General features: G+C 42.2%; 1 protein-coding gene across 1 annotated transcript in view; it reads right to left on the bottom strand.

Annotated features, from left to right (window-relative positions):
* Positions 1 to 12,165, bottom strand: part of LOC124787938 (E3 ubiquitin-protein ligase rnf146) — a 48,779-nt gene that overhangs the window by 35,388 nt on the left and 1,226 nt on the right. The window lies entirely within an intron of this gene.

Below are 12,165 nucleotides of genomic sequence, written 5' to 3'. Positions count from 1 at the left end.
GGACCCTTTCCTAATGAGAGGAGCCGAAGAAGACTTACACTTCTCTGGTGCAGCAGGGGAGAGGGGGGGGGGGGGGGGGGGGAGAGCAGGACCAACAGGAAGGGAAGTGCCCCCCTCCATCAAGGGGGCACATGTAGTCTTCCGGCTCTGAGAGGTGAGTGGGGTTGGCGGAGTTGATGGGGCTCAAACTGTTGTAGCGGCAGTGTAAGGAAATGTCATACGTACAGGATGTAGGCATTCAAATTTCCTCTTAGCCTCAATATAGGTCAGTCAGTCCAGTGCCTTGTACTCCATGATTTTCCTTTCTTTCTGGAGAATCCTGCAGTCAGGCGTGCAAGGCGAATGGTGTTCTCTGCAGTTGACACAGATGGGAGATGGGGCACATGGAGTATTGGGATGTGACGGGCGTCCGCAATCTCGACATGTGACACTGGAAGTACATCGGGAAGACATATGGCAGAACTTCCAGCATTTAAAGCACTGCATTGGGGGAGGGATATAGGACTTTACATCACAGCGGTACACTATCACCTTGACCTTCCCGGGTACTGTATCACCCTCGAAGGCCAAGATGAAGGCACTGTTGGCAACCTGATTATCCCTTGGACCCCAGTGGACACACCGAACGAAATGTAAACCTCGCTGCTGTAAATTGGCATGCAGCTCATCGTCAAACTGCAAAAGAAGGCCCCTGTGAAATACGATACCCTGGACCATATTTAAGCTCTTATGGGGTGTGATGGTTACAGAAACATCCCCCAGCTTGTCACAAGTGAGTAACACCCATGACTGGGCGGAGGATGCTGTTTTGATCAAGACTGTCCTAGATCTCATTTTGGACAAGCCTTCCACCTCCGCAAACTTGTCCTCTAAATGCTCAACAAAAAATTGAGGCTTCACTGTCAAGAAAGATTCCCCATCAGTTCTCGAACATACAAGATACCGGAGTGAATAAGAGCCGTTGCCATCCTTAGCCTGACGTTCCTCCCATGGTGTGGCCAGGGAGGGGAACAATTTGGGGTCGTTCTTCTGTGTGTTGAATTGAGCCTGTGAACACTGGTGACTGCTGGTGTTTGACCACCAGCAAGAGATGATGTACTACACTTCATCGTGTGTCATTCGCCCTGATGCCACCCACTCCGACCAGGGACCGTCCCCATGGGCACCACCCAGCTGTAGCAAAGGCCACCTGGCAGGATGGCCATTGCTGGGAGTCCCAATGCCCAAGGGTGACGGGCATCTACTCCTCGCCATACGTGGGGAGTTAACAGCACAGGCATCAGCAGAGTGATCCTTGTGTGGTCAGGGGGCTACAACCAACTGGGTACATGGCGGCCCCACCACAGCGGACTGGCTAGCGTGCTGGATATCAGGTGCAACCAAGCAAACAAGTCCATTATCATCATCAGCGCAGAAAATGATACTGCACAGTTGATGGAAAAATGTGCACCCAGAAGGATGACCTTGCCCAGCAGTTGGAGAATGAGCAGAAGTGCAGATGCACCTCAACGAAGGATGCAATAGGTCTCAGTGCATGATGGACATGATGCACCTTGTAAGGCGGCATTCCCCGATTGGCTCGCTTTTCAGGAAAATTTTGGAAACTGGAGGTCAAACCCTACAGGAGACCATCACATAGAGGTCGAAATGTGAGAGACTACTTTTAGTCGCCTCTTACGACAGGCAGGAGTACCTTGGGCCTATTCTAACACCCAGACCCGCAGGGGGGCCAGAGATAGGGATTCAAGGGATTCATGTGGCACTGTTCTGGATGTCTTGTCCAAAAATTACCCTGTGCAGATAGAGAACCATCTCGTGAGGGTAATGTCTTAGACCTCCTGGCAACAAACAGACCTGAACTTATCGAATCAGTTAATGTAGAGGAATGTGTCAGTGATCATAAGGCTGTGACAGCACCTATGACGAAGGGTCCTTCAAGGAATGTTAAGAAAGGGTGACAGCATACAAATTTCAGAATATCTCAGTAGCCAGCATCAAATATTCGGTGATGAGTATGAAGATGTGGGGAACAAATGGAAAAAAATTCAAAGGCATCATTCAATATGCCCTAGACAAGTATGTTCCGAGTAAGGTTTCAAGTAAAAACCTAGATAACGAACAAAATCTGAATGAAGCAAAAATGAGCGTAAGGAGAGAAATGAGAGAAGTCTTCAATGATTTTGAAAGTAAGATGTTCCCAACCCACAAAACCTAGGAGATTTTGGTCATACGTAAAATCAGTAAGTGGGTCAAAATCATCTATTCATTCTCTCCGTGACCACACCAACACCGAAACAGAAGATAAGAAAGAGAAGGCTGAAATATAGAATTCGGTCTTCCAGAGTTGTTTCACTGTGGAAGATCGTAACACTGTCCCGCCTTTCAATCACCATACGAACATCAAAATGGCAGATACTGAGATAGCCGATAGCGGAATTGGAAAGCAGCTACTATCGGTTAGTAGTGGAAAGGCGTCACAAACACATGAGATACCTATAAAATTGTATAAATATTATGCGAAAGAACTTGCTGCCCTTCTAGCAGTAATTTATTATAGAGTGCTTGAGCAATGAAAGGTACCTAATGACTGGAAGAAAACGCAAGTCATTCTCTTTTTTAAGAAAGGCCATAAGACAGATCCACATGATTATAGACCTATATTATTGATGTCACTCTGTTGTAGAATTACGGAACATGTTTTATGCTCAACAATTATGACATTTTTCGAAAATGAACACCTCCTCTACAAAAATCAACAAGGATTTCGCAAACAGAGATCCTGCGAAACTCAGCTCACTCTATTCCTCCATGAGATACACAGCGCAGTGGACAATGGCACTCAGGTTGATGCCATGTTCCTTGATTTCAGTAAGGCATTTGACACCGTGCCGCAATGCCATTTAATGAAAAAAATACGAGCTTATGGAGTATCGAAGCAGACTTGTGATTGGATTCAAGATTTCTTGCAAATAGAACTCAACACGTCGCTCTTAATGGAACAAAATTGACAGCCATAAAGTTAATATCTGAAGTACCACAGAGAAGTGTGATAAGACTGTTGCCATTTACAATATATATAAATGATCTAGTAAAAAGCGTTGGTTGCTCTTTAAGGCTATTTGCGGATGATGCAGTTGTCTATAGCAAACTAGGAATGCCAGAAGATAGTAAGAATTTGCAGAATGAACCACAGAGAATTGATGAATGGTGCAGGCTCTGGCAGTTGACCCTGAACATAAATAAATGTAACACACTGCACATACAAGGAAAAGAATTCCACTACTGTACAGCTACACTATTGATAACAAAAAGCTGGAGACAGTGTCTGCCATAAAATATCTAGGTGCAACTATCCAGGGCGACCGTAAGTCGAATGACTACATAAAACAGATAGGAGGAAAAGCAGATACCACACTCAGATTCATTGGAAAAATCTTAAGGAAATGTGACTCACCCACGAAAGAAGTGGCTTATAAGGCTCTTGTTCGCCCAATTCTTGAGTATTGTTTATCTATCCCGTATCCCTATCAGGTAGGACTGATAGAGGACATAGAGAAGATCCAATGATGAGCAGCATTATTTCGTCAAGAGCTCATTTAGCTGGCGAGAGAGCTTTAGGGAGATGGTAAACACACTCCAATGGCATGCGTTAGAAGAGAGGCGGCGTGCATCACGGAGACATTTACTACTGAAATTTCGGGACAGCACTTTTCAGGAGTTGGACAAAATATACTTCCCCCCACATACACCTTGCTTATTGACTACAAGGAGAAAATTCGAGAAATTAGAGCCAATGCAGAGGCTTACCGACAATGATTCTTCTCACGCACTATTCACGAGTGGAACAAGGTTGGAGGGATCAGACAGTGATGCCAAAAGTACCCTCTGCCACACACTGTTAAATGTAAAATTTGCATCCTTATACTCCAGTTGACCACTATAGGTTAAACTGAAGAATAGGGTGGTGGTGGTGGTTAGTGTTTAACGTCCCGTCGACAACGAGGTCATTAGAGACGGAGCGCAAGCTCGGGTTAGGGAAGGATTGCGAAGGAAATCGGCCGTGCCCTTTCAAAGGAACCATTCCGGCATTTGCCTGAAACGATTTAGGGAAATCACGGAAAACCTAAATCAGGATGGCCGGAGACGGGATTGAACCGTCGTCCTCCCGAAGAATAGGGTGCTAGCACTAGTGAAGATGACAAAAGGCAAAAAATGTAAAATTTGTATCCTGTACTTCAGTTGACCAATATAGCTCTACTGAAGGATAGTATACTAGTGCTAGGGAAGGTGAAAAAAGTGACAAACATAAACTTTTTATCCTGTACTTCAGCTGACCTATATAGGTCAACTGAAGAATAGGATACAACCTTCATAGTTCAACTGAGTTACAAGATGCCAGTATTATGTGTCACATTTTTTGCTTTTGTTACTACTAGTATACAACTCTTGAATTGACCTACATAGTGCAGGATATGAATCAGCTGCAGAGGAAACAGCAGTTGGAATGACTGACCATCAGACAAAGGTATAATTCAAAATGTGTACACAAATGATTTAAAGTTACCACAAGCAACAAAGAGCATACACAACTTGTATCTCTTAATAATACATTCATTTATTTTATTTCGATTATGACACTTTGCCACAGAAGACAACCAATTTATTACCTACAGTTCGAAAATAAACAAACTAATATCTATGATTAAAAATGATGTCATTGATCCAAGTCGACGAGTTGGATCCCACTTTTCAGTTGACCCCTTGTTTGCTATGGCTCATTTATTCACATCTTGGGTTGAATTCTACAGCATGACAGAAATTCCTCTGCTTTTTTAAATTTTATTTCTCAGAACAACAAAGACAAGTTGCACCATAAATTTAATTTTTTAGTAGCCTAAAATTATCAAGACATGTAATAAAAAAGATCATTAACTTAAAATTATGTCTAGTTCAGCAATATAGTTTATGCAGTGTTTACTATGAAGTTTCAATGCATGTAAGGTAATATACAGCTGTTCAACATAAATCCATTTTTTCATTGTTTATTACTTCATAAACACCTGAGATTTCGAGGTCCTGTTACTTATGTGTGTTAATTTACAACAGTATTTTTTTTTAAATTTCTCATTTGGAGGCAAATGAGCCATACAATCACTTTGCTGATGCGGTTTCAAAGTTTCATCTGGGCTGCAACAGAATGAATCACAAGCATTTGTGTGTACATACTTTGTGAGACAGCCTCTACAGATCCATGGACATAAGCTCATTTTGGAAATGTTATAAAATATATGCAAATTTCTTTTAGGATGGGTCTCTCCGACAACACGTATATCATGTAAATGGTGTATGCATAGCATCTAAAACGTATTACTCACAATACGAGTGGCAGTCAAAAAGTTTCAAGCCTAAGATAGTTATTGTAATGTCTCATACAAACACCACCACCTACTTTTATGGTGACCCTGTGTGGGGGACGCATGTCAAATTTCGCGGCTCTAGCTTTGTTAGTTTTGCCGCTAGGATGCATTGTGTACTGTAGTGTAAGCAAATTGGAGAATGTAGAAAGAATCAAGAACTGTGCTGTGATTGAATATCTTCATTTGAAGGGAGTGATGCCCAAGGAAATTGCGGAAGACATGCGGAACACACTCAAGGACAGTGCTCTGTCTTACACAATAGTGAAAAACTGGGTATCCGACTTCAAACGTGGAAGAACGAGTGTGGAAGATGCGACAAGGAGCAGAAAGCCTGATGAAACAGTGACTGCAATTCCTAACACAATTTTGCAGGATCATCGAACAATGTTGCAGCACATTGAAACCACACTTGGAATCTCCCGTGGGCGTGTTTATGACATTGCTGCGGGTATTTCGGGAATGCGGAAAGTTTTATCTTAGTGGGTCCCGAAAGACTTAAATGCAGATCAGAGACAGGAGCTTGTGCAGTGTTGTTCATGCAGATGAAGACAGGTTTCTTGCAAGGTATGTGACAATGGATGGAACGTGGGTTCACCACTTTCATCCTGAGACAAAACAAAACAATGGAAACATCCTTCATCCCCATAAAAAAAAATTCTGGGAGCAAAAAGCAGCTGGTAAGGTGATGGCATTGGTGTTCTAGGATGCAGAAAGGGGTAATTATAGTGGATTACTTGCAAAAGAGCATAACTATCAATGCATCGTACTACTGCACCCCCCCTGTGCCATTTGAGAGAAGAGAAAATTGGCACACAGAGTTCTTTTGCATCAGCACAACACACCGGTGCACAAAGACCTTGCAACACTAGAAACTCTGCATGACTGTGGGTTCAAATTGTTATGTCATCAATATTCTCCAATTTGACTCATCAATATTTTCCAATTTGACTCCATCAGACTTTTTTCTTTTCCCAAACCTAAAAAAAGACCTCAAAAGACGATGATTTTACAATGATGACGCAGTGATTGATGCTGTGAACACCTGGACTCGAAATCGAAGACCTTTTATTTGAATGTTTTGCAGAAGTCATCTGAGTGTGGTCGCAAGTGTATTAGTGTACACGTGTATTATATTGAAAAATAAATTGGTATTATGAAATTTCTGTCATTCTTTATTTGTTAGGCTAGAAACTTTTCGACCCCCTTCATATAAGAAAAAATTAAAATGTAAGCAGCTACATATAAACACCTCTTTCCAGAGAGGCTGTTAGTATTCAATTTAGGTACATAGTAAGTTTCTCCCCCATGAACCACCAACCTTGCCAAGGAGGGGTGGGATGGCTCGAGTGCCTCAATGATGTGGAAAGCCATACGACTACAATGAAGGGGTGTCTGTGCAGAGGCCAGACTAACTCACGGTTCCTGAAGAGGGGCAGCAACCTTTCCCGCAGCTGCAGCTGTAACAATTTGAACAGAAGAGCTGCACTGGCCTTGCTAAAATAGCAGCTGTAGTTTCCCCTTGCTTTCAGCTGTCTGCGGTACCAACACAGCAAGGCTATGTAACAAGGCCAGATTGTTATAGCTCCAACTGCTGAAAAAGTTGCTGCCCCTCTCCAGAAACCATGAGTTAGTCTGGCCTCTGCACACCCACAATTACTTCTCCTTTGAAGGCACCACCTACCAACAAATCCGGGGTATGGTGATGGGCACACATGGAACTATCCTATGCCAACCTATTTTGGGCAATCTAGCGGAATCCTTCCTAACTATCCAGAATCCTAAACCCCTCACCTGGTTCAGGCCAACTGATGACATCTTTATGATCTATCAACATCCCTCCAGAACCTCAACACCTTCTCGCTCATTCGCTTCACCTGGTCCTCCTGAACAAAACAAGCCACCTTTCTCAATGTTGACCTCCAGCATGAAGATGGCTACATCAGTACCTCTGTCCATATCAAACCTACTGATGACCAGCAATATCTCCACTTTGATAGCAGCCACCCACTCCCTTCGATACAGCAAGCCACCCGTGGCCATCACAACAGTCACTCTTGCAATTACATTCCCAACCTCGTACAGAAGCAGATCTTCTGTGCCTTATTGCTCTAGCCACCCGCTACCTCCCAATATCCTACTGATTGGGCATGAAAAGCACTCCTCTCATGACTCAGTACCACCCAGGACTGCAGCAATTGAATCATTCTCCATCAGGGTTTCGACTATCTCTTATCAAGCCCTGAAATGAGGAATGTCCTACCTACTATTGTTCCCAACCCTCCCACAGCAGTACTCCTCCACCCACCAAACCTACATGATATCCTCATCCACCTCTATATAACCTATGCCCCCAACCTCTTGCCTCATGTCTCAAGTAACAGACCTAAATGCAATACCTGTACCATACACCCTCCCATTCCCACCACCACCACCACCACCACCACAACCACCACCTAGTCCAGTACAGTCACAAGCATCACCAACCCCATCAAAGGCAATGCTTCCAGTGACACTAGTCATGTGATCTAGAATCTAAGCTGCAACCATTGTGCTGTGTTTTACATGTGTGTGACAAACAACAAGCTGTCTCTCTGCACGAATGGCCACCGACAAACTGTGGCCAAGAAGCAGCTGGACTACCCAGTTACTGAGCCCACTATCCACTACAATGTTCCTCATTTTGATGACTGCTTCACAGCCTGTGCCATCTGGATCCTTCCCACCAACACTAGCTTTCTGAATTGTAAAGGCTCTTCCTGCAATATACCCTACATGTCCGTAACCCTCCTAACCTCAATCTTCATTAGTCATTGTCTTTCACTCATTGTCCCCTTCCTTGTTCCCACTCCAGTACTAAAGAGGCCTCTATTCCACAAATACGCAGACAGTCTTTCTACTTCTCTCCTTTCCCACTCCCCCCAACCCCCACCTACACCTAACCTACTGACCGCACCTAGCTGTCCTCCTCTCTCTCCACCTTGTCCCTTTATGCTCCCACAAGCAGCACTTTACTGTCCCCACTCCTATGCTTCTCACATCATGTACAGTAGCTTGTAATCTGGCCTCGGCAATCAGAGACGGTGGTCACATGTGTGTGACTTGCATTTGCATAAACGTATGTGTTTATGTTGTCTAATTCAGAAGAATTGCCCAAAAGCTACTTATTAAGCAGTCTTTTAGTAGCAGCTGTCTGCAACTCAACATCTCCACTATATGTTAGGTAGCAACCCATCCTTTTCATAATATTGTAACTGTTTAACATACTGTGTACAAATGACTTTAATACCTTTGTTTCACATGGATGTCACATTTCTGAATGAGCTGTTAAACAGTGTAGCTTCAATATGTTGAGGAGTACCTCGAGGATGCTCAAGGCCTAACAGATTCAGTGGTAGCCTCTGGCCTTAAGAAAAAATTAGAATAAAAACATGCAAATCCTCTAGAAAGTGTCAGATTTAATTTCTTCTTTTTATTCTTTACTTCTGGATTCTCAGAAAATTATAATTTCCACCCTTTAACTTAGTGGTATAGGGCTGATTTTGGGTCATCATTTGCTGCTTCTGCTTCCCTAAATGTTTTGACTTACAGTATTTAGATCATCATGCACAGCCTTTGACAGCAATGTGGACGCTTCTTAATGCACAGGGTGTTCCAATCGAAAGGGGTCCCACAAACGTGTAGCACCTGCACTGTGTAATTTGTGCGTTTAACGTGGCACCACTAGACTTTGCAACATCATTTGACGCAAAAGTGTTTCTGCACATTGCTGGGGCAGGACCTCAGTGTTCATGTTTAGTGACAATGTTGAAGAGCGCATGTTTCTTGTGAAACAATATTGGATTACTGGTTCCATTAAGACATGTCAGCAAATGTTTTTCAAATGGTTTAGTGACTAATATATATTGTCTAAATGCAGCATACAAAAGACAGTGAACAAGATGGAGAGCATTGGAATAGGATCTTCATGGTGGGGTATAGCCGCCATTATTGGCAGAAATATTGACTGACATGAAACAACTGTTGTTTGCTTCTCTTGCAAAGTATGTCCGACTTTTATCTCAGGAATATTGAATATCACAGAGTACATGTCAGTACTGCGAAGAAAGCCAGCACGTAGCCACACAGGTTTACAGTTGTTCAGGAACTGAATGTCAATGACAAACGCAAACGCATTAAATTTTGCCGTTCGTTTCAGCAATTTATTGCTCAGAGGACAGGAATATTGCGGTACACATGGTTTAGTGATGAGGCATAGTTCCACCTCTCTGGCTATGTTAACTCACAGAATAGACTTTCATGGTTTAATGAAAATCCACATGCACTGGTCTAGTAACTGCTGGATTCAAAGACTGGCGTGTTCTGTGCAATATCACAGTGTCGCATCATCGGTTTTCTCGAGTCTACTGTGGCAAGTCCAGCTGACATCAAAATGTTCCAGGCATTTGTGAACAAGCTGGACGATGAGGAACTTACCTTTGGCTGGTACCAACATGACAGTGCCACATGTCTTGAGTGTCCATGGCTGAGGTTGAACCATTTTCCCCCCAGAAGAATGATTTCGAAAGAAATGTGGCCCCCAAGTCACTTGATTTAACACCACCTGACTGTTTTCCTCTGGTGTGGCCTAAAAGGCAAGATCTACATGAACAAACCTTGCAACTTGAAAGATTTACGAGAGAACATCATCTGTGAAATCCAAGTATTGACACCAGAGGTTCCAGCAGCAATGTTTGAGAATCTGCAGCGTCGTGTTCAACTGTGTTTAGAAGTTGAGGGTGGTCACTTCCAGCACCTTTTGTGAGTCATCTTTATTTCCCCGTGAACAAGGTATGACATGTTCATTTCATTTCCTTATTTTTATGCAAAGCCTTTAAGGCTAATTTAAGCAAATGTTCGTTTGTGGGGGTCTCTTTCGAGTGGGGCACCCTGTAAGTCCTTGGCAGTTTACAAAATCTGATACGGAATATCATAATCATATCATTCTAAGTCTCAACTCACTATCTGTACCCAATTACCCACTTTGTAAATTTTGTGATAAACGTAAACGTGCAATGGTTCTCATTTATCTCGAAATTAAGTAATTCCATTTTTATAATCTCACTTGGGACTCATAAAATAATTGGGTGGACCATAAATGTGTTTACCTTACCAATAGATAACAGGGAAAAAGTACAATTTTCTTTCTTCAGAAATCTGGAGCTGACTAACTGGTAGTTAAAGCAACATAAAAAGCTCAACAATTAACAAAATTCAACAACAAAAAGAGAGGGAAGTGATGTCACAATAAAAAATGGCAGCTGAAAACAATTCTGCCTACAATTACACCTAATGTCTCCAAAAAAATTTTATACTCACTGTTCTCAATTAGTCCTAGTTAACAAATACCTGCATGATCCTAGATAGTTTTGCTATTTGGATGGCAAAATACTGATGATGCCCAAAGCAGACACTATATAAAACCCTGACTGGCTACAGCACAGAAAGCATTTTTAAAATGAGGAATTTGTTAACACTGAATGTAAAATGTTACTAAGTCTTATCTGAATGTATTTGTCTGAAGTGTAGCCTTGAAAGGAAGTGAAAGGGCAACAATATGCAGTTCAGACAAGAAGAGAATAGAAGCTTCTGAAATAGGTTTCTATAGAAGAATTGTGGTTTTTCACATAACTAATGAGAAAGTACTGGACTGAAGATAAAAGAAATAAATTTATCGCAGAACTTGAATGAAAGAAGGGATTGGTTGATGGACACACTCTGAAATATGAAGGAATTGTAAACTTGGTAATGGAGGGAAGTGCGGGGTTAAAAATTGTAAAGAGCGATCAAAGCTTGAATACAGCATGGAGAGTTACGTCAAACCAATCTTTGGAACCACAACAACATAACTGCACATTATTGGTTTGGTAATGGGTCAAATGCTTTTTGGACGTCAAGATCAACTGCACCCACATGACTGTGTTGATCCATGGCTTTCAGGATTTTACACAAGAAAAATTACAATTGAGTTTCTATTACCAACCCTTTCGGAATTCATACTGGTTGGCATGGAGTTCATTGCATTTGAGATACCTAATTATGTCTGAGCTCAGATCATGTTCTAGGATTCTATAACAGATAGATGTCAACGAGATTGGACAGTAGTTTTGTGGATCAGTGCTGCTTACCTTCCCGTTGACGGTTTTTTATTTGAGGTTTCACTGTACATTATGATGAAAATGAGAGCTAACTCAGCTGCAAATTCCATATGGAATGTGACAGTGATTCCTCAGAACCTGCAACCCTTACTAAAGTCCAAACCTATGTTTAAATGTTGGGTCGGCTGTTTCCAGACATCAGTTTTGGACAATGATGTAACGATGCTATGATGTGTGATGACAATTGTGTGCTAACAGTAACATAAAACACTGAAAATATCTATTTTGTTTCGGAATGCAGGTTGTGGTGAAAGGCTCATCTGCAGCATAGTTAAGATGTCTAGCTTAAGCTGGAACACGACAGTTTTAATTATGAATTGGTGAAGACAACACGTGATGCCACACTCAACTCTAATACATGCTATGGCACATATTTTCTGCATAATGGATTCTGATGACTGATTCAAGACTGTTTTTATGGCACCATGGACAAGGCAGACAGATGGTATTGTCAGACTAAGTATTTTTGAAGGTCAAACACGTCACGACTTGAAAATATCAGACGACTGGGAGAATATGTAACTATGGAATAACATATGAGAAGACTGTTCTGA

The sequence above is a fragment of the Schistocerca piceifrons genome, chromosome 3 (assembly GCF_021461385.2).
Source record: "Schistocerca piceifrons isolate TAMUIC-IGC-003096 chromosome 3, iqSchPice1.1, whole genome shotgun sequence".
NCBI classification, from domain to species: domain Eukaryota; kingdom Metazoa; phylum Arthropoda; class Insecta; order Orthoptera; family Acrididae; genus Schistocerca; species Schistocerca piceifrons.
The sequence above is the reverse complement of the archived record's forward strand: the minus strand, read 5'-3'. Positions and strand labels throughout refer to the sequence as shown.